Source organism: Homalodisca vitripennis, chromosome 2 (genome assembly GCF_021130785.1).
Source record: "Homalodisca vitripennis isolate AUS2020 chromosome 2, UT_GWSS_2.1, whole genome shotgun sequence".
Classification (NCBI taxonomy): Eukaryota; Metazoa; Arthropoda; class Insecta; order Hemiptera; family Cicadellidae; genus Homalodisca; species Homalodisca vitripennis.
Window position 1 is genome coordinate 134516111 of NC_060208.1, and position 27991 is coordinate 134544101.

General features: G+C 31.4%; 1 protein-coding gene across 3 annotated transcripts in view; it reads left to right on the forward strand.

Annotated features, from left to right (window-relative positions):
- LOC124354757 (hemicentin-2) overlaps positions 1–27991 on the forward strand; it is a 406108-nt gene that overhangs the window by 241259 nt on the left and 136858 nt on the right. The window contains exon 1 of one of the 3 annotated variants that reach the window (XM_046805442.1): positions 5727–5921. The exons of the other annotated variants lie outside the window; for them this stretch is intronic. The gene's annotated coding sequence lies outside the window, so the exon portion shown is untranslated. Of the gene's footprint in view, positions 1–5726; positions 5922–27991 lie in introns of those variants that run through there. 3 annotated transcript variants of the gene reach the window in all.

Sequence of the window (27991 nt, forward strand, 5' to 3'; positions counted from 1 at the left end):
TATATAATATCTTTTTAGTTTCGGTTAGGATATCACTACACTTTGGCCGTTCCTAACAATAATATTTTTGGAGTGATATTTGCTTAAATACGCGGTTTAGAATATTAGTTTTCCTATCAGGGTATCACTATGTCATGGAATCTGGTTAAATAAATCAATGATTCAGTGTAGAAATGTGTTTAAGTTTAAAGGTTGAGGATCAAGATTTTGTTTTACGTTGTCTTGGCATCAGTGTATAGGATAGATGCCCATCATCGAATTATATAAGACCAGTTACCCGAGGCTATACACGCGATTTTATCTTGAAACACATGTACATCATAGGCCTATCCCTTTTCAATGTTTAAAAGAGCGATTTTTAGGAGCTTTCAAGTCGGAGATTAAAAATTTGTCAATGAAATAACAATCAAAACTCAGAAACTTTCCATAATAAGCATAATGTATAGTTTGTTAGCTCCAACAATTTCAGTAACACCGAAAGTATTTTATGACGTAGTGGGAGAATACTAAAGCTACAAAATCTTATAAAATACAATTTTTAATTGGAAGTGTAGATAAAAATTGTCAATTCATATTATTTAATATGTTTTGTTAATGGTTCAAAAATTACATAAAGTTTATAGTCTTATTGTTCAGAATTATCTCTTTAAATTTTTTAAAATTAAATTTGTGCCTAAACAATTTTTACATACACATTTAAATTACATAATATAATCACAGATACTATTATTTACGTTGTCAAAGTACTCGGAGTAAATTGCCAACTAGATTTTCTTAACACCCTTTCATGACCTCTTGAACTGAATACAATGCATCGTGCACTAAAAGGCATTTAAAAGGATCTTTATATTGTTTGCCCTTTTGACCCAAACAGATAGCCTATCGATTATCTTGGCGCCAACTTGCGACGGCATGTTCTCAAAGGCTATACTCCTGTGTTGTTGGACTCGAAGGTTGGCCCTACCTCTTGCCTCATAGTGTTGTATATTGTAGTCCTGTATCAAAGCAACATTCGACTGACAGTAAACAGCCACCGCTTATGAGGACATACGAGTAACAACGTCTGAAATCCATTTTCCCTAAATGCTTATTTGACTATCAATGTCAACTCTAGTTATTACATTAGTTGTTCGACATCATTTTTGGAGCACCTTTTATATCAGACTGACACAATCTAAGACTTCTGATATACTCATAGTATGGTCTATTTCCTGATATGATATTTAATAAAAACAATCGCACTTATGCCGCAGCATAATTTGAATAAAATAAGTCAACTCATCAAGTTTGGACCTTAACCACAGCTTATCACAAAAGCTAGATGAAACGAGCTTACACAAATTAATTTAGATTCTAATACTCTAAATTAAGGAAACTTTTTCAGACTCCAAGCTTGGCATTGACTGAGGAGTTTCAACTAGTCCTAATATAGGAGTAATTACTTATCTGACGAATGCTGAATACATACGGTACATGCTGAAGGGAGGCATCTTTGAAGCTTAATGATCGTCTAGCTCACATCAGGAAATTTTATTCCGACTCTAGCACGCTATGTATCACTGAAGGAAATTCATAATAGTTCAAAACATTGAGACACGTATAATTGTTTTAAGAAAAGTCAAATATTTTAAATTTGGTACTATTGTTTTTAAAGCTATCTCGTTTGCAGTGAAAGAGACGTTGAAATAGAGCTCCATCTTTTGACGCGGTTGAACATGGAAACAATGAACTCCGTCGGCTCGTCATGATGGATACGTTGTATGTGAGGAGCGAACATAACTCAGTTCGTCACCTTAATCAGTACAATGTTCCTTAATAGTTTTAGAGAACATATTACACCAAGAGAAGAGACCACGCAAGAGAGTCTCTTTACGTATATATATATATATATATATATATATATATATATATATATATATATATATATATATCTTAATGTACATTTTGTGTCAAAGTGTTACTTTCAATACTTCTACATATTAATCAAATAGTAAGTATTAGATCTAAATGGTAATGATGCTATGTAGCAGAGTAAATTGAAATAACCATAAATATAAACTCTTTCACCTATTATCTTGATCGTGGAAACAAGGCAAACTCAAAATTGGCGTATGAAATATAATTGGCTCCAACCAGTAGTGGTCATACACGTGCAATGTCTACTAAATTACGTGGAAATGAGAGAGGAACTGCTTACATTGCAGATATAAGATATATTGTATTTTGACCTTTACTTTATATTTAAATGTTGTTATCGAACCTAAATTTGTTATGTTTAAACAAATGTAGGGTTTTTAGAGCTGTGTATATATTCTCTCAAAAGTGGCCAAAGCAGCAATGGAAAAAATACTAACATCGAACTAAATTACAATGACCACAAATATATACGTTTTAAAATATTTTCTAAATTGTATGAAGACTGCAAACTCAGCATTTAACAAATGCGAAAATATGAATGTTTAGTGTTTTGTTATTTTTATAATCCGCCATCATTTACATCTCCCAATGCTTCTTCCACTCATATACTACATCCTCATATAAGTACAGCAATTAATTTATATATTTCTACAAAAATAAACTTTAAAATCAATTTATATAGCAAAACTATGTTTCCGGGCCAGCTAGTATATATATATATATATATATATATATATATATATATATATATATATATATATATATAGTTTTGGATATACATTAATATAATAAGTTTATATTGAACAATATTTTGTCAAATAATACTTATCATATCTCAGTGAGCTTCACATTCTTAATTCAATTACGCGTATTTATCGAAAGCGTGATGTCAATTTTATACGAACGGCAACTCCTGCTGTACTCCCAACATAAAAATCCTGACTATCGTCACAGTGACCACGCTTATCAATATTTCTGATGTTTTCTGGATGATAGTTTCGAGAAAATATGCGGAAACAGTTAAAAATTTTTTGATAAAGCTGACGAATGAATTAAAATTCATCATAAGGATGAACGATTTGTTCGAGCACTGATAACATATATGAAGATAAAAGTTTTGGCAATCACTTGGACAGCCACTATGAGTTATTCGCGCAAAATACTCCGTTGACTTAAGAATTTATGTTGATTTTAACATGGATAGCTGCTAAACATAAGGAGATACATGATAATTACGTCTTAAGTTTAAGATGGACCGAATACAATAATTTATGCATTGTTCAACAGTATTGTCATTGTTCACCAAAAAGTGTGGCAAAACTCGTGTTTTACTCAACATCACTATGAAATGCAGGGGCAGGTATTGAGCAAATCGGTTGAGCCCTCGTATATAGGCAAAACCGTGTTACACATTAGTGACACCTGGTCAGCCCATCCAAAGTTTTTGTGGATAGTTATATCTAGATTATTTTTTTCCTCTCTTCAAACTATTCTTTGCGCTTCAGTATTAGTTTTTAAGCAGTATTGATATCGAGTTTAGAAATAATTTTTCGAAAACCTATTAAAACACTGTTACTTTTGGTATCATTTTGTTTTCTTCCGAGCCTGCAAGTCCAATTATTAATCGAATCAATGACATAATTAATTATTTGTACAAAAGTATTAATGGCGTTAAGTGTAAAGCGATGTATATGTAAATGTATCGAAATAAAGATCAAAGTTTGAGTGTCAGGTGTAGTTGTGTCGGGAAATTACAGGGAAAATAAAGTTTTCCTAATACAGAACCCTGGAAAACCCCTCATGTGTATGGGTATGGTGATTCAGTCCTGACATGGTCTTGCCGTTCTGAGAAATATTACATTACTCAATCACTACAACCATCCTAGAAATAATACTTCTTCAATTTGATCAGAAAAAAGAATGAGGCAAGTATTTGAAGGCCTTAAAAAATGTAAAGCTAAGTTAAGAGGGTTACTTGTCGCTTGTCCATAGCCAGTCTTATATCGTCTTCAGTTATAAAATCAGCTGTTATAGTACTGTGGTAAGAAATAAACTGCAATTTAAATTTTAACAATATGACGCATAATCCAATATAAGGGAAGAATTTTTAACTGCTATTCTTTCGTAACTATTGGATAGTGCACGAAATACTCTCACATGTCTCATATCTGTTGAAGATTTACGGGTATATTATATATTCAAGGCACGTATTTCATCACAAGTCTATGTATTTTAAAAGGTGGAAGACATTATGGATTACTGTGTTACTAGACATACTCATTCACCTCAGCCTCATTTACCTAAGAGAATTAGAACAGGCGAACTGGCCTGTCAACCGGAGCAGGCTTTAGCCCTGCAAGACAACCCACGATTAGGGTTGATATCGATAGGGACGATGACAAGAATGATTGATTTAATTTGGATGAAAATGGATTTATTGGCCTTCATCAAATTGTCCTACTCCTCGATTCTTCAATTTTGACTAAGTTGTTTTGTGTTGGTTGTGTTGTGTGATTTTTTGTGATATTATGTTTTACGACTAGATATTAACAATGAGAATGGTTACATTACACTACTTTATAGGTTACAGTATGCCATCATTTTAATTATCCCCACATTCATTTTTTATTAAATTATTTATTCTTATTTATACATGATAATTATTTCAAGCTGGAAGGAATAATAAATCACTTTTAAAAGTCGGCTCTTAAATTTCGGATATACGAGTGCATAATATCCGGCCTCGTATTTTTCAGGCTATATGACTATATGCATATGTGGACTTTTCCCAAATCCTCGCTAAAATTATTTTTAAGTAAACATTACAAAAAGTAAGAACTCATTATTAGTTAATTATAGAAGAAAATCTTAATAGTTATCATAACTAAAAGCAGTTATTTTACTCTATCTTTATTATAATAATACAAATGAATTTAAAATACATTTTAAATATAATATCATGGATTAAGTTACTTTAAAACATTATAAGCTTAGCTATAATTAAGGAGACATTTAAAATTTGCTTTTATAATTTCATATGTGTAAACTAAAACCTAGGATGACATTTTTAGTCCCGATTCCAGTCCATACTTATATCTATTCGTCTATATTTTTACAACCTTAAAAAAATTTAGTTAGTTTATAATGCAAATGGACGTGTCATAAACTTCAGCAAGTAATGCATAAATATAGAATAACAAGTAAATTCGTACAATAGTTCCTATATTATAGAATAGTTTGGTGTAATAACAAATTTGTGTACATTACACGAGGTACTGCAATTTTCAATACCTTTTAATGCCTCTGTATATTACATCATTAATACGTCCTCCCTTAAATTATTTTATATAGTATATATAATTTTTCTTATGAATATTTTCCGAAAAGTACCCAGTAACTGTATATTATTCATTTATTTTCGAACGACAAAAGCATAGTTACTCTATGTGGTGGGTTCATTGGGTAAGTCAGAGTACGTGTAGACTAATAAAACTGTGTTATATAAATATTTGTGTTTTAATGCATCTTTCATTTATATAATAGCAAAAATAACTAACATATCCTCCGTGAATTCATTACTTTTAATTTACAACTAAAAGTTCTTTATACGGTGTACCAAACTACAGCACCCATGAATGTATACAAAATGACTCAGTATTCTGAAGGAAACGGAACGTGCAGTTCTCCCTACTTACCATCGTATAATGGTATTGTTCCCAAACAGTGAGAGATGCCGGGCGAGGTGGTTTCAGGGATACGCCGTCAGCGCTAGCGTGCAGCTTCCCGCCCGGCTCCAGTCCTACCTCGGAGTCAGCGCTGTAAAGGCCCCGTGCCGCTGTTTTGTGCTCCCAGCCCTCCCTGTCAGGAGCCCGCGCCCCGCGCCCTGAACCGCATTTTCTAGTCCGCAAGCCGCAAAATGTGTGTAAACTGACCCCGGGACTCCGCCCCCTTGGTCGTACTTCTCGCGTGACGATGGTACTGCTCTATATGGATTCTAGCAAAAGGTGAGCTTCACAACTATAATACCTTAATCCTTACGGCCTTGAATGAATGAGAGTACGTATATTTATATAATTTAAAATAACTATATACATGCGTGGGGTGAGTTTGGCTGAAGGCGTTCACCTCGTCGTTACTGACCTAATCAATAACTGATATCAGTCTGGAAATTCGCACTAAACAACACTGTACAATATAAAACTATTTTCATACGAAACAGGTTCTAACGTAAATTTAGGGTTACTCTATTTTAAAGTTGTAATTAAACCTAATGATCTGTTTCGGCACTCATATAACTAATAACATCCTAATAAATACAATTTTTGCGAAATTATTTTACTAATTACAAATAGTTTCTTCAAACAACACAATACGAAGTCACATTAATTTCTATACAATATAAATTTAATATTTAAGAACCTTACAGATATTGTAATTGTTTTACTACTATTACTTAGCTTAAGTTAAAATATTATATAAATCATTTCAAAAGAAGTAACGTTATCAGTTTTGTTAACACGAATAATAACTTATGACTACCATTTTGGGATATTCTGTTGAAAACAACAAACCAACAAGAATAATTACTATTGTACCTCTATGAATTTTCAAATATGACCGAAAATATTAGTATTTGAGTTATCTATAATATAAACAATATTCTTAAAAATGCTTGTTTCTGTACCCTTAATATGTACACGAACCATTGCAATATGGAGTACTAGATAAGATTGGCTACATTAAATAGTACAGTATTGCAATTTATATGTCTTTCATAGGTCCGTTATTCCCTTTTTATAAAGGAATGCATGATTGTTTTAATGAGTGTAATCCAATGTATTTAAGTTCCTCGTATCTTTAGTTTTAATGAGTAACTATATTGTTACCTATGTCTATATTATATTATACATATTTATATACCTCCACTTGGATATTATTGTATTAATAAACCTGTAGCAGCTAACAAATAACATATGATGAATTTATATACTGATGGTAAAAAGGTGTACAGATTTATTGACAAGTTAGTACTAACCTATAGATTTACAAACATGTTTGAGATATAGACAATAAAATAAGTAAAGACACTGACATAAACTATGGTACAAAAACGTAAACTTATTGCGTGGTTTAGGTCTAGATACTACAAGGAAACCTTAAAAGACTCATAAATAGGAAGAAGAGAAAAGAGTACGCCTACATATCTCAAGCGACATTATATCGTTCAACGTGTATATCTTTCTCGTCTCTAGAACTTAGCAATGTTTTACCTCCGTAGTTGAAGCGGGAAATTGAAGAATAAATCTACCTCAATGTCGACGTATATCTTAGTGGATGGGGGTCTTGACGGGCTGATAACACATCCTCAGATATGTATATACACTACCTGTCTTCACTGCCCTGTATTTATATACCCCATTTCTTTGTAAATTTATGTTTGCGGTTATGTCTCATATTTATACACTGAAAGTACTTCTCCTGAGTTCATGTTTCATTTTTTTAAACTATAGAAGGTAATAAATTTGCTTTTCAATTGTAATAGCAGATTCAGTGACTATATTTCACCTTAATATTGGGTTACAGTTCATCACGAAAATAGCATAATACAACGTTATAAATCTTTTTTTATCGAAGAAATTAATAAAAATATACTGCAATGAACTATATAAAACAATACTGCGTTAAAATTTACATTACAGCAAAATATATAAATTTATTGGTCAGCGTATAAGTATGTTTTAATGAGTTTTTATATAGTACGTATAAATTAAATAACAATTAAAATACAGAGCAAACCAAAAAGTAACATTTGGTATAAAGGAGGATTTAGTGTAGCAAATAGTCTAACAGTGATTTTAAACACGAGTACCTCTTTAGGAAATAAAAGTTTGAAAATGAAACTTGTATTGACTAAACTTGAATCTAGCATTAATGTAAATACAAGATTACTGAGTTAATATTTATATTATTCCCTACGTTTTACATTTTATGGAAAAATGTTCTTCGTTCAGGGCAGATATATTCTCTAACCGTCTCCATCTTGCCCCATTTAACTTGCTATAGATTGATACTCAGTACAGTAGAGCCTCAAAATTCGGACGTGAAGAATCCGGATTCAATTGTGGCGAAAGTATTTGTATTATACATGTACACAGTTTAAAAAATTTTAAAAATATTTCGTAATTTAAGTTATTTCTCAATCACAGTTTAACATTAGGTACAGTATTTTAGTTTTATATAGCCTAGATGTACTTTAAAGAAAATATGACTACTGTATTATCTCTGTAAGTTAAATATTTAAAGCTTTTATTAAATAAAGTAATTAATAATTTTAATAATCTGCTCCATGTATACGACATAGCGGTTTATGCACAATATTCACATACATTTTCATTATATCCTTGTCCTTACCTCCATATTTATTCATTTCGAATATGCGGACATTTCAAAAATACGGACGAGGTCAGGTCCCAATTGATCCGAATTATTTACGCTTTACTGTATTAACAAACATCATGTTTAATGGATTAACAGTTTTATGTACGATCCTTCATTTATACTCATCAAGATACTCTCCCTCATACTTTCACTCATTTATACCACTTTGACAGACATAAATTATCTGCATTTCTCCATCTATCTGTCTTCCTCGAAAATTTCAAAATATTATTTTAAATACACCAGATCTCACAAATTTTAAGACAGCTTTTTAGATGTGCCAGAATCTATGCGTAAAGTACCTTCTATCTCTTACGGTGATTTTTTAATCTATGAATTTGTTTCCATCATATGTTATAAATATCAAGACTGCGTTGAAGTATTTTTAGACTTTTGCCTTAAATACTTAACATAATTTCATAGATTTATATACATAACATGTATTTTGTAAAATATCACAATTTATTGTGATATTTTATTGTAATTATCCCTATTTGTTTATATGTAATAGTATTCCATGCCAGTTACAATTAGTAAACTGGTCTGAGGTTGCATGTAACATATTAAATCTGCAGCTCACTTTATTCTGGAGATGTCCTGAGGGCAGACATTCGTGCAGGTGATCATACACAAAACATTTTTTATATCCCCCTACAGACAAAAGATTAATTTTCCTCAAAACTGTGTAATATTTTTGACGACGCTCAGTCAAATTGCGTGGATAGCTATGCATCACTAATGAAGAATATTTTCCTTAAATAGAAATTAAGCTTCCTTGCAAATTTCAAGTAGTTAAATCACTTTTTTTCTTAATATCGTGCGGATAGGAAGACAGACAGTAAATGATTTATTACAGCCTCTAAAGGGATACGTCAGTTATGGAGAGTTTACTTCAGAAAGAACTTCTTATTCTGTATAGCAAAATTAAATTGGAAACTTTTTATAAATGTCTACATATCGTTCGTTAGAGATATAGAAAGTAATGAATAGAATGTGAACATTTTCCATAGTATATTTTTTTTTGTGTGGTACACAGCGGTAGAAAGTGTTGCTAAACCAGATAGTTAAAATAATGTGAATGTCTTTGGTATCAAAAATTTTCGGGTTTATAGGGATGTATTAGATTTATTAATATACTTTCTACATAGATAAAATCTGTAAAAAGTAGGCCTACCACAGAATGAAAATCTTCCAGATGTCTACTTATTTCAATACTTTAGATCTCATATTCACTGCTAGAGTGAAAAACGGTATCTTAAATATTTAAAAATTAATATACAATTTGTTTGTCAACTATATAATATGTACAGTTCTGTGACTATTCCTTTTTCTAAGCGGAATTGTATTCATAACGTATTAATAGTCCAGAAAAATTTAATATTTCCAATAATAGAAGTGCTCTATTTTATAAAATAGTGTATTTTTTCGTGTGTAATGGTGGCTTTTAATGGGTACAATATTGATCAAAATGTAATATCCGGCATTTTGTAGTTAATAAAGCTTTTGATGTGTATTTTGTGCCATTATAATTTTAATCTGAAAAGACGTGGTACCAAGACTAACTTATACGTTCATTAAATACTTAGACGACACTGCTCTCGGTCCGTTGCTGGTTTTTATATGTAATAGTATGATGGATAGTACACACAATTGGAGTTAAGATAGGCGCCTGATATATGAAAAATCTTTAGATTTTTTCTGCAAAGGGTAAAGAATTTTTTTTATTTCCCCACACTTTGCATACAGTGTATATCACGTAGAGTGTAATTTTCATTTTATTTGTTTTAACACCTAATAAAAAGGCTTTGATACCTAATATTCTTCTGCACGATTGCATGATATTGTTGAGACACAATAAAATGTATGAATAATCTCCACCTTTAGTCGCATTTTAATATATACGTTTAATACACCTTTAAGTTGCATTATAATCATAAAAAGCATAAAAACGTGAAAGCCAGAATACTTGATTATTCCTGGTTTATAATTCTTTTAAAGTTTAATTGTAATGTAAAATCTCTTTATGAGAAAGACATAATTGTATGCTATCTAATTTCAACTATAAATTTTGACTGTATAAACAGGTAATGACCGCTATCACGCGATTTCAAACAAAGGCCGTGGTATTTTAACCTGTTGTATCAAGTTAACATCCAAAAGATAACGAATTGAAATGTTAAGTGATTAGTGTAGGGTAAGTTGAAAATAACAGCTTGAGTAATTGTACCTGGCCTTGAACGGTGGAGAGGGGGTGGTGGGTCGGAAATATTGAGTTCCCGTAATCTACTGCTGGCAACCCCTCCCCTTCTTAACCTTTTGTAACTCGGTTACATTATTAAGCGTAGGAAGTGCAAGATGTACTTCCTTATCACACTTCAAGTACCTTACTATCCTGATATATCTTTACCGTTTCATATGCATTGAGTCTTACGATGTTTCCTTAGACCATTTATACTCTTAAAGAACTATGCAGATCATTATAATTACGAGTTACAGTGTCCCCAAAAGGGCATTGTTTGCTGTAATTGGCCAAAATTGTATTCAATAAATTAATATTCGGTAACATTAACAGGTAGGAGACATGAATTTTTCTCTAAGTTTGCTGGTCGTGACATTCCTTCCGCGGAATCCGTCAGATAAACCAACATATAATATAATGAAATTAAAGAACAAATTTTCTGGATTTATATCTTGAGTTGTATTAGGTGGCCATACGTAAGTTATACTTTTATGATTGTGTTAAATAAATAAAGTTAGAAGATACAAATATTTAAAGTATTAAAATTTAATAAGTTATTAGTTAAAATTAAACACAACTACAAACATTTATACCATAGTTAAATAATATTTAATATATAATTATAAATATATATAAATATATATATATATATATATATATATATATATATATATATATATATATACAGTATATATAATTAATATACGCATTCGTTATGAATTAAATTGTCTTGTATTATTCTATTTATTACTTTATCATCGCTTTATATTTCACAGGTAAAGTGCAACCGATTGACATTGTTTTGGCGTGCTTTGAAACTAAAAATAATCATTTAATATAACGTGATAAAACTTTGTATATGGCCAAACGTAGACAACGGATAGTAGTTGATGGGTTGTTTTGTTTGTTATATTGTAGATTTGACTTTTGATTTAAAAGAATGCGTTTACATTTAATATGAGGAATCTCTTATAATATACTGTATTTCATATGCTTGTACAAACCATCATACTAACTATTTTGATAAGTGTAGAAGTAAATAATACGTACATTGTTTTTCTGTTAAACTTTAAATTTGAGGTTATTAACTTTAAAACACTCCTTAATATTTTAATGGTTGTAATGACAAGACACATAGTTAAATATGGTAGTTAGGTTTTTATCCGCATTATCTATTAGTAAGAATGTTTTAAATGCTAAATTTTTCTCAAAAAAGGTATCAATTTATATTCACAATTATCAATTGATACCTAATGTTAACAAATTAACTATTAAATATACCTTTTTTATGACATTTAGAATTTTTTGTAATCCTCCATCAAATACAATCTTAATATTAAGTTGGCTTTTTCAACCCTGATGTCTACGTTCCTATTAATGAATACATTTACCATATCTCTATGTATTTATAAATAGAATTTCGTATTTCAGTCACACGGGCTTATATAATACCTTTGGGCTTAATCTAGAAGAAATGTCTAAAAACATTTTTCGGGAAAAATATATCTTTACTTTCACTTCTATACTTCAAAAATCCAGTGATAGTTTATTCTTTAAAAATTTCTCTTTTAATTCTTCATTAGAAACAAGAAAGTAACGAAGCCCACATTTCTAGAAAACTTTTCAAAGCAATTCCAAAATCTTAAATAAAAAGTCTATTTAACAGAATAAATATTCTTGTTTATTATTATCATGATTCAAGCCTTAAGTATGTTAGTAAACTATAATTTACACTGATAGCTCTTTAAGTTTAAATAGAATGTGATCAATAAATTACTTACATAAACTACACGTTGGAATACAGTCTTTTACGTAGCTTTATATTAGATTTAATATTTTCTAATTTTTTAGTATCCAACCATATTTATGTTGTATAAATTTGTTAACAAAAACGACCCATAAAATATATTAAATATGGTATTCGCCTATATAGTTTTACCAGACGCGCCTTTACAACGACGTAACTACCCGCATCCCGCATTACAGTTTATTTGTTTCTTTACGTGTTTATCGCACAGTAGAGAATAAAACATCATGATATTGTGTTATTTACCATATGCTTACCTATTGCCTATCATTACTGAAAATTAAAAATATGTGTAATAAATTAGAGATGGAATCACGTAATAATCAAATAAGACTAAGTTATCTATTCCCTACACTAAAGTATTGCCGATGATTTTAACGCAGTTGTATATTTTATTAAATATAGTTTTTAAATTATAACACTAAAAGAAGATCAAATTATTGTAATTTTTTTAAGTTATAGCTATTCTCCATAAAGCACTTTTTTATTTAATTTTCACATTTTTGCAAGAAAAAGTATAATTACTCCAGAATGAGGTTGGGAATAAAGTTGTCACATGTTAGCTCTGAAAGAAATAAACCTCCCTATAATTATATAGTTTATTTAAGACCAAATCCGGATCTATACAAATGTATAGGTGATTTTCAATGTCCACCTTGAATTTGTGATTACTCAGTGTTGATAGTTGTTTGGTTGAGTTATAACATATATACATCAGCTAGCAGTTACCCGCGCCTAAGCACGCAATTTCCTGATGAAAACAGGGACATCGTGGGCATATTCCTTATAAATTACATTCTAATCACTCATGATATTTACAGGAAAATATTCCAACTTCTGACTAATTCTAGATTCAGGTGTAAATAGCATTTGTTTGTGCTCTCAATACAGAAAGTGAATCGGTTTTTATAATTTCCGTAAAATAACTCGAATCTCAATCTATATAAACGATTTTAACAATAATTAAACTACTTTAGGCCAGCATGGAGGGATTCTAAAATCTAATTTATTCGATTGATAGTTTCCACAGTCATGATATAATATAATAATAATAATAAATAATATATGTTATTTTCAAACGGAAATTTATTTGGATTTGCTAATCCGATTAAAAAAATGTACGTACTCAGATCTGAGGAGCCTATTTTAATAAAAAAGAGTATACAAATAGCCATTGAAGTTTATTCCGGTATAACGTATTTCTAGTTCCATAGTATTTTTTTCCAAAATGCCTACTTCAGTAACAAAATCAATAACTAAGATGTGTTTTATCTGAAGTATAATCTGAAGTAATATTAGATAGTAACTTTTCTTTGATATTTGCTTTCCATTAATGATCAACCACTGTATAGTTAATATTGACAAACATTATCACTTAAAAACTAATTAAGAAATATATTTATTATTGTACTATCCGAATAACCTCTGTACTCATCATTATTACAGAGAAGGTAGAAATAAAAAGTTACGTTGTATATAATCTTACACTATGTTTTCAATACATAAAAGTGGTGCTGATACTAATCAAACATATCATTTTCTTGTCATGTTAAATATATAACAAATATATATTAACTGCTTAATAAGACAAACAGGAACTTTTCGAGACCTGTGGGTCATAGCTTGGAGGGATTTTTCAATTAATAATAGGCCTCTATGTTAACAATTAACACTAAAAATGTCCATGTAGAATTTTAATATAATCGTCCCAGTAGTTTGCTTGTAATTACATAACACAAATACGAACACACAGACCGACACTATTAGATTTTTATATAATGGTATAGCTGTAATTCCAGCATTATAGTATGTCGGAACTATAAAAGTTTGGTAACATTTAATTAAATTTACATTACCAGGTTTTACAGAGTTGTTATTAGACACTTTTCATGTAGTTTATATACTATTAATTTGTTTTTAAACCACGTTATAGTAATACATATGAATAATAACATGAATATTGTCTTTTTAATGTATAACAACTTCTATATTTAAAAAATATTTATTTTTAAACTAAATTGATGCATAATAAGTACATTAAATATAGCTTTCACAGTTTGTATATAATAACATGAAAATAAAGTAATACACTTATTACTATACAATTTCTACGACAGTACTGTATGTGATCATTAGTTTGACGATATGTGTATAAGAAATATAGAAAAACAATTAATAACTATAATATATAAAATAATACTAAATATAATATATAAACTATCTACAACGAACAAACAGGAATAGAAGACATTACTATATGTCTTTTTACTGTTAAGTTTTATTAGATACGGTTCGTTATGAAGGCCTAAATAATATACACTTAATAAATTAGCAAATTCTTGCTAAAATCAAGCAATGAAATGTAGTTTGTCGTTACTAATTAGAGTATTTTATGTTTGACATGAATCGGATAGGAAAAACCAGGATTTCAAATATTTTTCTTAGCCAAAAAACGTTTACACTATTCTTTAAACATAATTCACCCATGTTATTTCTAAAAACTGAAAAGAGGAAAAGAATGAGAATAATATTGGTATTATTATAATATACTCTGCAGTACACATTTGTTGTATCTGAGAATGCAATGTATTTTATATGCTAGCCAACGTGTAAGACACTATCTACGGTCCATATTCCAAATTACTCCATTCCGTTTCAGCTGGAGTTTGAAAACAACTACAGCAATTGCCTTAGTCTTTAAAGTTCACCTACAAGGAAATGAGTACTAGTGCAACGGTAAGTATACTTTTAGAGCCAATGCTTATTTCCTACTGCTCAGACTGTTAAGTATATGTTTCGTTCTACAACATAATCTCATTATATATTACAAATTAAAGAAACTTTAAATAGGGACTGTAGTTAAAAATAAATATTCCTAATAAAATCTTCTGAAACAAGATTTTATATTCAATCAAATTTAAATGTGAATAATTTAATTGATTTAGAAGCATTTCTTTACACATTTAAAAATAAGTGAAAACACACATTTTGTACATGCAAACGCTTTTTTATGCATAATTTTAGTAAAAATTTAATATTGCTTCGTACATATTTATGTAGAGTACCATTGGTCATTGTCCTTAGAATGTTTATATACTAATAAAAATATATATGTTCTGATGAAAAGTAACTGAGATTGAATTGTGTACTTTCAATCCACAAATTTGGGAGCTATTTAAAGTATCGTAGGTAAAAAATACAGACTGTAAAAAAATAATTACTTTCTACTTGGACAAATTTAGCAAAACAGCAGACACTTTAGATCGGCAGAGAACAGTTAATGTATACTAAAAGAATCTGGTAGCATGTTTGAATATCATAGGCTTCATAAGATCTACTTAACACAAAAACCCACAGATTACAATAAAAATTTATAATATTTTAACGTATTATGTATATACAAGAATGTATTGTAATTTTCTATAAGAAAACAAAAACAAAATTAAACAGTTCAAATTTAAGAGATCAAGAAAACCTAACAGGCAAGTGTAAAGATCTTGGCTTTAAAATAGTAGTTTACTGAACTGGCGAGCTTGAAATGATTTTCTTGATCGAGACAGGAAGGTAATCCATATGAGATATAGATTTCTTAAATGACAGTATCAAGTACTTGTTTACGAAAGTAAAGGTTTCAACCAACTTGACTATAAAACGAAATGGAATTATTTATTTTTTTTTATTTTATTTTTTTTTTTTTTGCTCGTCACAATTACACATTGTATGGCAAACGTCAGAATTAATTATAAATTTAAAACTCGCATACCACATTTCCACCACGTCCAAACTTACATAATTTTCATGCATTCCAGTCTCATTCATCCATCGCCAATCTCAACCCACTTTCAGCGCTGGAGTCAGTCATCGAATTGGGCGGTCTCCCAGTTAAACGCCAGAAACTCGTCAACGCTGTAGAATGCATTTGACACCAGGAAGCGCTTAAGACGAGCTTTTGACGCCTTGGGCGTTTGGGCGTTTGTAATAAATTTTGGCAAACTGTTGATGAAATGAACACCTGCCTGCGAAGGTAAGTGCTCATAAACCACCGTTCTGTGTCTTCCAGTACGGTAGTTATCTCTGCCTCTAGTCTCATACCCGTGTATGTCACGTCCCCTGGTTAGGGCACATTTAGACAAACAGAACCAAGATGTTTCTAAAATGTAGAGACTGGGCAAAGTCAACAGTTGCAAAGTTTTAAATGCTGTCCTGCACGACTCTCTGAAATTCAACTTTGCGATGATACGAATAACTTTTTTTGCAATTTGAACACCCTCAGGAAATTATTGCCTGTACAGGCCCCGCACAACACCACTCCATAGGAAAGGTGAGAGTGAATTAGCCCATAATATGCCGCAATCAATACCTGACTGGGGCAGTACCGGGCCAAGGACCTCAAAACATATATTCCTGAGGACAGTTTGGCGCACACATGGTCAATGTGATTATTCCATGTCAACCCTCGGTCGAGGAGTATTCCAAGGAATTTTGAGGAGTAGACTTCTTCCAATATGGAATCTGCTAACATGACGGCTGACCCACATTGGGAGTCCGTTGGACGCAGTGTGAAATTCAACACGTTGGATTTCGAAGAATTCGTTTGAAGGTTGAGGCTATTGAAATATTGCACACAATTGTTGATATCGACAAAGGATTGTAGCTCCAAACCTTCTTGTGTGTTATCTCTGAAACAGAGAGTTGTGTCATCAGCGTACTGCACAATTTTACCATGCAGCGGCGATGAATGTACGTCGTTGACATATAACAGGAAAAGGATTGGGCTGAGTATAGAGCCCTGAGGGACTCCATAACTCAGTTGAATTGGTTTAGAAAATTGGTTTAAGATCTGAACCACTTGAGTTCTCTGACTTAATAATGATTTAAGCCATAAGAGCGGCACACCTCGGATGCCATGAGAATGTAATGTGTCAAACAGTATTTCATGGTCAACGCAGTCGAATGCTTTAGAAAGGTCGAGGAACACACTTAATGTGTGATACTGACGTTCTAGACCCTCTACAACCATATCAACCAGACTCACCACTGCGTCTATCGTCGATTTATTTTTCCTGAATCCAAATTGGTGTTCAGAAAGCTGGTTATTTTTATTTAAGAAATAAAGCATTCTCGTTAGAAAAAGATTTTCAAATATTTTGCTCAATACAGGCAAAATTGAGACGGGCCGATAGTTATTTATTGAACAGGGGTTTTCTTTCTTGAAAATTGGATGCACTTTTGCAATTTTTAGGAGAGAGGGAAAAACTCCTGAGTTAAAAGACAAATTGACCAATTGAGTCAGTGGTTTCACGATATGCTTAGAGCATTGTTTTATTAACCACATGGATCTCGATTCTAGATCATTTGATTTTTTAGCTGGGAATTGTTGAATGATTTTATCGAGCTCTTCCTCAACTACAGGAGTCAGAGCCATTGAGGCTGTTGGACTCTGTCTACGCGTGGGATTCCCCTGTGGCAGCGATGGACGAGGGCCCCGTCCACAAACAACAGACGCAAAAAATCCATTAAACTCGTCGGCAACCCTAGAGGCATCACTCACAAGGGTGTCCCCAATTTTGACTGTGATTTGCTTGGATTCTTGATGTTTATTGTTAATGATGCCCCATACAGTTTTAGAAACGTTTTTTGAAGAAGTAATTGATTTTGAGACATCATACGCTTTTGCAGCTTGGATCACCTTCCTGTAAATTTTTTTTATAATTTCGAAAAAAGATTTTGAACTGTTCATTGGCTGTATTTCTGTTTATTTCGGAGAAAAACTTGAGTTTTTCTCTCGACACCAGAATGCCTTTAGTGACCCAAGTATTATTTACCTTCTTTGGACGAGGTTTGATCGTTTTTGTAGGGCAGCAGGTGTTGAGATGGAAATTCAAACATTCATTGAACATTTGAAACTGCTGCTCTACTAGGTGTGAAGAATTTAGAAAATTCCACTTTTCTTTTGAAAGGGAAGCGTTGAGGAGAGCAATATTTTCTGGCCTCGTGTCTCTTATTGTTTTGGTAATTCTTGGTTCTCTCTCAATTTGTTTTCCACTAATGATAGCCTCTTGGCCATAGTGGTCTGAGATAGCTGTGTTGACCACCGATACTGTGACATTTTCAACGTTTGTGATGATGTTATCAATAGCCGACTGTGTTGTAGCCGTCACTCTCGTTGGAGTTTTGACCAGCAGTTCAAGGCCAAATGACCTCAGCAGATCGACTAGTCGCTTGGTGGATGGATGGTTGCTGTCCATCGCATCCACGTTGAGATCGCCCATCAATACGAAATCGTAGTGATGGTTAGTCAGGTCAGTGAGTAATACTTCGAATTTTGAAAAAAACTGATCTTCATTTCCACTGGGAGACCTGTAAATCCCTATCACAATTAATGTTGACCTGTTAGTTTGTACTTTGATCCCAACTGCTTCGAAATCTTTCGCGGTCGTTTCTTTGATTGTAAATTTTGTGAAAACTAAATTTTGTCTCAGAAAAATTTGCTACACCACCTCTTTTGGAGGTCTGGCGACAGTACGCTTCTGCCAAGTTGTAATTTGGAATTTTGCATAGTTCAAGGTTTTCGTTGTTAAAACCGTTCTCGGTTACAACGAGTATATCTGATTTCAGCTCCTCACACATCAGCTGAATTTCATCCAATTTGTTGGTTGCGTACTGGGCGTTTTGGTGGAGTAGTCTTAGGGAACCTTGAACATGTAATTTTTGATTTGTCTGATTTTGCCGATTTTGGTCTGTCAATTTAGTCCTTTGCTGTAAAGTGGGCCCCCTAAAAAAACTGGATTTTCTTTTAAGTTTGCAGAGCCTCCTTTGATCTGCAGAATGTCTGGACTGGGGGAGCGTCTCACGGCGTCCGCGTAGGAGACATCCTGTATGCTAGCTGGCCGTTGAGGGGTGGTCGCTGACTCTCTTCGGGCAGCAGCGGGCGTTGGCATGCTGGAGGTGGAAGCTGCCGCTGCGCGAGGATTCCCCCAGAGTCGCGGCTGCGCCTTCATTTCTGATTCTTGAGTGGCTGGACTCATCGCCGCCACGATCATCCCAGCCAGTAACCGCTTGCCCCGCCAGGAGAGATGTTGGCCGTGTCTCGTGAAATACCTACGGCTGATGTCATCGAAGTTTAACACTCTAATATTGTGTCTAACAGCCAGTTCCTCAATGTAGGCATTCACGAGCACGGTCTGATAGTGGACAGGGTGGGTCGGGTCCAGATCGTGGCGATGCGGCAGTGTGGTGAGGATGATCTCGGTGCTGGAAGATCCAGCAGCGATGTACCCCTATTATACCCCTAATTAAGATATGTTGAGAATTATCTAAAAAAGGACTATGTAGGAATGCTACTGCACACAAATAAAAAGGTTTGTTTTATCTTTACTGTGGAGCATTCTAAGAATTATACTATTTTTTTTTAATTAATATTTGTTTTAGGTCACAATTTGATTACCTGGATGGTAAATAAATATTGAAATCATGGATGATAGCGTTTAAGTTTGAAACACCTTCTTTTACTCACTGAAGTACTTCATTGCAATATGCGATGCCAGGAAACAAGAGGACCTACATGGATACTGTAAAGCAAGCTTACCTGGATAGCGGAAAGGGCTCTAAGCCTCCCTTTGTCAATGGCCGTACCCATCATTATCTTCGCACCCTACTTATTCACTGCTCTACGGTCTGAAGAGCGACATTCAACAGGGGTGTCGAATCTTTAATGCTGGTTGTGTAAAGCCCTCAGGAGGGCTAAGACTAAACTCGGCTTCTTTAGTAAACAAAAAAAATTTATCACGAGATGAGTAAATATTTTGTTTAATCTTTCATCGTACCTATGTTTCACTTAATTTTTTTGTGTACAATGTTGTATAATTTTTTTCGTTTTCTTTTTTTAATTAAAATTATGAATTTAATACATTTTATAGGGAACGTATAAACAAAATACAATTAGAATTTGAAGATTCAAGCTATGCTTGTCTTGACTATGGAATATTGAGTTATTCAAATTACATACTGTTTCTCGTAAAGTTGTAACTATATTTAGAATTATAAAACCAGTAGATTTGATATGAATGCATTCAAAAAAAGCTTTTGTAAGGAACAAATATCCACTTAAATGTTCTACATGTGTGGACATTATATTCTGAATGTTTCATTTTAGTAAGGTTTTAAATGATAAATCTTTTTTATTGTATTAGAGAAAAACTTTGGATAAAATATATTACATTCAAATTATAAACAACAGATATATCTTTCCAAGGTCTCCAGAAATGTAGTTCATACTCGATGGGAGAGACAATTTGAAAATAATATTTCTTGATATAAATCTATCTATTTTTACTTTACAGTGTCATGAAAATTCTAAATCTATTAACGAGGATTAAACTCTATAAATACATGTTCCCGCATGATGCAAATAGCTTAGTACAATTATGACTACCTTCTAGGTAAAATAATGACTGGTTAACGATTTTCTGCAACACTATTTTAGTTCTCATTACGAAATAATATTCCGATTTCAAACTATGGTAGTGCTGAAATACACAAAATAATATAATTAGTATTTTAACCTAGTGATTAACAACAAGTGATTAACAAATTTGGGTTGCATTTCCTTAATTAGGCGTCATATTCCATTTATATTCTTACATATGCATAATTTTAGATCTGATCCCGTATAATTTGTAACACAAGTTAAATTAGTCATACATACTGTTTTTAATCTAAATATTTTGTTATTGAAACATTACTTAAAATTAAAATAACCGATACAAAAATCATGGCAACACAACTCGTTTAACCTTTCATACATACAAACTGGTTAAATTAAATGTATAAATCAACATCAAAGGAAAACCTGTACAGGAATGTGAAAGCGCCGGACCGCGGAGCTGTGATTAACATTACGCTACCGCACATCAAAAGAATCTTTCGTCCTTTCCCTCAGCACTAATTTGATTGTACATGTTTGGTTTCCCAGTTACGCATAAAATAACAACTACTAAGTTTTTGTTATTTAATTTTATGTAGGTTTAAAATTATTATCTTGAATATGAGTTTTAATAAAATTTGTTTAATGTTATCTAAGTTTTTCTAACACATTTTGCTATCACGAACTTCTCATACTAATTTAAACTTCAATACTGTATTCTTAACATTACAAAACAGTATGAATGTCATAATATCGGATACAGGTACAGGCTTATAGAGTAATAGTAGAATACAGGAATGATGAAGAGTCGTTCGGTAACGAAAAATATTTAAAACTACGCTAAAATTCCTAGTGCTCTAATTAGTACTATGATTTTCTCAAATGTCTTACCTTGATTTCCAAAATATTTATCAGTTCGAAATTTAGTATATATTGAATACTAAAGTTGAGTTGAACTATATTTAATCTTATTTTTCAGATTTAACATCATTTACTACGTAGAGCTCATTACATATGTGTTTTTCGAGTTATAACCTAGTTGAAAAATGTAATAAAACAAATACCTTAATATATTTTGGTGTAATTGTGTTAACGAAAAATGTATATGGTAGTAAACCTAGGTGCTTGTGATATGTAATCAAAAGATAGACGTACTAAGAATACGAGTGCTAAGTTACGCACATTAGGCAACATCTTAGGACTGAAGTTACACTGGCTGCATCAGCGGATCTCACCTCATCCATGGTCAAGACCTGCAAACAACCCAGCATCGAATATTTAGGACTTTCCCGATATGATGTCTCATCAGAATAAAGGAGTTAAGTTATATTGTATACATGGAATTCCTCATCTCTGAAAATAACACTGTAAATAACTGCATTACTGTTTAAAGTGCTATGCGTATTTGGAGAGTTTAAGAGCTTATATTGGTATTTTCCGCAATAACATACTGCCACAAAAGTACATATTAAGGGCATATTTACGTAGATCTACGTGTTTTAGCGTGCTCCAGATGAAAGATAAACAACACATTCTGATATTGAAACGTGGTTATTGAATGATTATCATATTTTATAAAGTGTTTGAAGTGGTACAAATATTTTGTGACACGGTTCGATGGATGTAAATGAACATATTTAACACGTCCGTACTTATAATCTACTATTTTGTATGCTTTAATAACAAATACAGTAATTCAAATATTCGGTCTGCTATTTTGAAAATGATTAAACTAGATAACTATATAATATATATATATATATATATATATATATATATATATATATATATATATAAATCTTCAATAAGAAATCTTCAATGTATTAACAGTTTCTATACTTCGGCTTAAGCCGTCTTCAGGAAATTATAAACATATAAATAGGGCTATAAGAACATAATACAAATAAAACATCAACACAGAAAATGAAAAATTAAGAATGAATTATGTAGAATGGTAAACATATGATTTAATTTTATAAATTCACTTTGTTGACTAAGTCACCTCAAATTTAATCCACTAGGAAATTTTGATTTCAGTGACGAGTTGATGGGCTTGTTCCATGGTTCTTAGACTGTTTGTACTTAAATTTTCTGATATTTTTCTAATTGGTTTTATATATATATATATATATATATATATATATATATATATATATATATATAAAATGTCACCAATTATGTTACAAATGGTTTCTAAATTATGATTAAATTTATAACAAATAAACATGTGCTAAACAAATAAAAACAAGCCACAATTTTAAGAAAGGCTTTATTATTATTTTTATACCTACTATATCTTTTCCAAACATATGTTGCCACACATTTAAACATTATTACAGTAAAATGTAATACGGCACTTATTTTTAAAGGGTTATAAGTATTGAGTTTCTTTCGCTGCTGGAAACCTGGTCGATGCTTAAACGGGATTTAATAACACTATTCCTATTAGAATATAATAATTACCGCATACAATATTTGTATGCCTAAATATTTTATCAAAAATATTAAAAATATAACACATCTGACCTAACATCACCGGTTTGATTGCTTTTTAAATTTATTTTAACATAATATTTTAATCCTTACTTTAAAGTACTCGTAATTCTCACACTGTTCATTAAAATAATATTATATTAGCTAATTTAAGCTGTACATAGCAAATTTAATACAGCAACGAATGAAGAAAAAAAGTAAGCCTCTTGTTCTGAACATTAGTTTATGATGTACACTAGCTACTTCACAAACAGTAGAATTAGAACGAGGTAAATCATATACAAGAACGAATTGTAACTGTAATTTGAATCTTATCATAATAATACAAACAGCAAAACTGCACATAAATAAAGACATGTTAAAAGCACAAAGATATAAATAATAATATTTTCTAAATATTACTCGGTTCTCTTCTTTATAGATAAAGTGTCTATATTAGTGATAATAGTATGACATATGCAATTGTATTGCAATGAATAGAAGATGTATACATTTTTTTAGAAGTAGTTACCAAGACTTGAGGATTGGACAGGTGTTAATTAATAATTGGATTAATAATACCTATAAATATTAATGAGCAATATCTTTACTATAACAATAACATGTGCATTGAATAATGAAGATGTTTATTTGTAGTAAATTTTATTTTATTTATTTATTATTTCAAAGTGAAAGAGCCCATACATATTAATTCCTAAAAATGTACAACTTTAAAAACTTACTTTAGCAATATAAGTACAAGTAAGTAACAATATTACAATATCATTTGGAGTATTACAATAGAATACATCAGTATAGAATAATGGAGTATTCACTAAGGGAGATTAAGTCTTGTAAAACACAATATATTCGAATAAAAAACATATTAGCGATAAAAGCTTTCAGTTTGTGAAGGACACGTACAGTTAAACAGCAGAAGTGACTATACACGGATGGATAATTATTTCACTGCTCTGTTTCGATAAACAACTTTTCATTGGAGCAGTCTTGCGATGAAAGTGCCATTTGCATTTTAAGCGAGTTATTGCTATTCATATTTATTCTGATGTAAATAATAGGGGTATTTATAAGCAACGAGGAACTCACACGCTATCCTAGTCTGTAAATCACCTCGTTTTGTTTATGTTGACACAAATTCTGTGTCAAAGGTGTATTGTTTTTGCTATTGACAAACATGTATGTTTAATAACATCAAAGACAATTAATAATAAAATGTAAGTAATATAAATATAATACATTGATATATATGTTGTATATAAATTTATTTTAATAGCTCTTAAAGCACTGTAAAGACACTAATTTGTTTACGTAAAAATATCATTGATATTTTAGAAAATATTTATTTACCGAAAAGAACGATAAATATTTTCCGGTAAGGCAAATTTTCTCTGATTTTAACTGATTTTTAAACTCATAGCTAATTTCTGCATGAATTCTTATATTTAGTTTTAATTTGAACGCTATATTGTTTAACTGCATTAATTAATTTTTGTTTTTCTTTTTCATTTGAATGTAACTGAAATATTTCGTATATTTTTGTACAAATTATTTAGTTACAAACATTAAACGAGAAGTTAAATATTAGAAAACAATTTTCTTTTTGTATATATGGAGATTAAGAATTTGAAATCAACTACTTGCGTCGCCTATAATATATTGACCTTTCATTACTGATTACACAAGATGATTTACGAATGAAAAAAAACGGAAATATGGCTTTCTAAATATTTTATTTTCAATCAATATTTAAGAAGAAAAGCTTTTTATTACCAAACTGTTGTGTCCTTAAAGTTTTTGTAAGGCTACTAAGAGGTATCTTTAATTCCAATGTCTAGGATTCCGATTAGTAGCCTAAATCCATACATATGAGTTGTATGTACTCCTAGTTGGTTGCATTGTTTATTATTTTGGACCTGGATATAGAGAGGTTTACTAACATCTGAAGCAAAGTAGACTGTTCAGATGGTATTGTGAATTTTTATATAATCCTTAGTGTCTCGTTTAATGTGATGAAGATTCGAAAGGAATCTGCCTGAAAATTCAAATCTATTGACCGACCTTCTTCTTAAAATCCACATTTGCATGATCCGATTTATATAATGATTTTCTATTTTAATTTTAGTGCTACAATTGACCAAACGTTTTTACTACCAATACCGATATAATATTTGTTCATCAACACAAACACATCTGGATGAACGAATATCAGAATTCATTCACGATAAGGAATAGTATAAATAGGTTTAAAATTTAAAGAAGTTGCATTTACGTACAGTATACAATTTATATACAAGGCGTTGAAGTTACATTTTAAATAATTGGTATGTCATTCAAAACGTGTTTAGTGAATTCTTGATGAGATGTCAGATACCTATGGTATAGTTATTATAGGCAGTTATCTTAATAAATAATTCTTTGTGGTTCAGAGTGTTTAACGACTGCCTAAGATGAGGTAATCTCTACGATCATCTAAAATATTAGGTTATAATAATATGAACATAAATGTAAATAATCAGTTGAGGGAGATAACAAGGTTGTAAAACATTTAAGATTGTAAAGCGTTTGGACCTACTTTTCAAGGTATCTCAGACAAGAAAACTGTCTAAACCGATATGTCAATGTCTGAAAGACATTGCCCTGCCTTCAAATAACGGCGACTGTTAAGGAGTTTTTAGCTATTTATTTGTCTTTATATTCTATATCACTTTTTAATTTATTAGCAGCACTAGAAACTAACAGAATATTGTTCAAGGTTATAGTGAAAACTTATCCCTTCACGTTCATTTTACTATATTTCGTTCTACATGGTGATTTTAATTTATGAGGACATGGATCTTTATTTTTCCAGCTAACTATCCATACGTTATTAGCCGTTAAACATCTTCATGAGAATGAGACTTAAGCCTCACATGCATTACAATGAGTTTGACTGTGTCGAATATTGTCCAGATATCAACTCCGAAGGATTCATCTTGTTTCCCATAAATTCATTCTTGTAAAGTTAAAATAAAATAAAATTCACGTTATTTTGTTAATTTTGCATTTTAATTAATTAATTTTTTCCTCTTTTAGTTAATTTTTGTTTGAATGATTGTGGCTATTCCAACTTTGCTTAAGAGTCACATACTCCGATAAATGTTTCACGATGTTCACTCTTAGGTGATGAGTGAAAAATCCGGATTTTGTATGAAAAAGGCCAGCTTTTGTGTTGTCTCTTCTCCGTAAATCAAACCGTTTTTGACATAGTTTTAGAAAAACCTATGCGGATATTCATATTTACACATTATACGGTGTAAAAGAAATGTTCAGTCCCACCCAATTTATGGACTAGATTTTTTTAGCCGTAGTTTAATAGAGTCAGCCATAAATAGATTGTTACGCCAAATCAAAGAGCTTTTGTAGTGTATAATCACTCTGCCTGTGACGAGTGGTGATGTTTGGCAAAGCTTTATGGCTGTTTAAGAGAATAACGATTGGGGTTCTCTGAAGGATCCAAATGAACAGTATTTAATATTCAGTTAATACTCAATAGGCGGGATAAACTACTCACTTTAGCCGTAGAGGCTTGGCGTGTTCAGGTAATCCTGCCTCATCTGCTGTGTGTGGGAAACGCGTTAATTAAACAGGGGTCAGTATAGAGTGCATCAGTAGCTTGCCTATCAATTGTTTCATATATTTTTCCCTTACGTATTCTAATTTTCTTGCATGCCACATGTATCAAGGTAAACTTAGATAGTTAGTCACTATGAGTTCGTAAATATGTTTAGTCCATGTAGTTCTTTCAAAAAACATATGTTGCTTGCATTTATCTCTACTTTTTAGGTCAAAGTATTCGAGAGGTCTAAGGAGACGGATTTTTAATCTGTGTTAGAGATGGCACAGGTTACAATCTTGTCCATAATTATTAGGCTTTTATGTCACTAGCAAAATAGATTACAATGCAATGAATAAAATTAAAATATATACCTAAGATCACATGAAGCTTATTATAAATGCGTGATTAGGAATATGGGAATAAATATATTATAACTATTAAGAATATTGCCTTCCAAATGGTGTCACTTTTGCAGCATATTCAAGATAAATAAACAGGTTCAAATTTTAGACGAGAAATTTATCACTTTTCTTTTGAATACCTGAAGGATTTCGATGCTTTATAAAATAGTATATATACATTTTCAAGCGGCACACGAGTGACGTTCAATATAATGGTACGGGTTAAACCGGTGTTTGCCATCTGTATTGTGTCGCCTAAGACCACGTCTCTCAGTTTTGATTGAAATGCATCCATCTGTAAATGCTCACAATAGCCCATAGCTTGCGATACACCTTTGTCTGCTAAATGTACAAACTACTTCGGATTTATACACCGATAGCCCGCATCTCTTCTCTTCATTTTGTCTCGGTTAAAATAAAAATAAAAATATTTTTCTGTTAATATGTTCAAAACATTTTTATTTCCACTTTTTATTTTACATAGTTCAACTTAACACGCTTACTGTTTTATGTAAATTGTAAGACGTGGATTTAATTTTGATTACTTGAAGAATCGAAGTATTAGTCATGGGAAACACGCTCGAGTAGCCTAAGCAGACTGACTTAAAATCTGAGTTAGAGATGGCGCAGGTTAAAATCATACCAAGAGCTTATTACTCTTAGGACTCCCGATCTC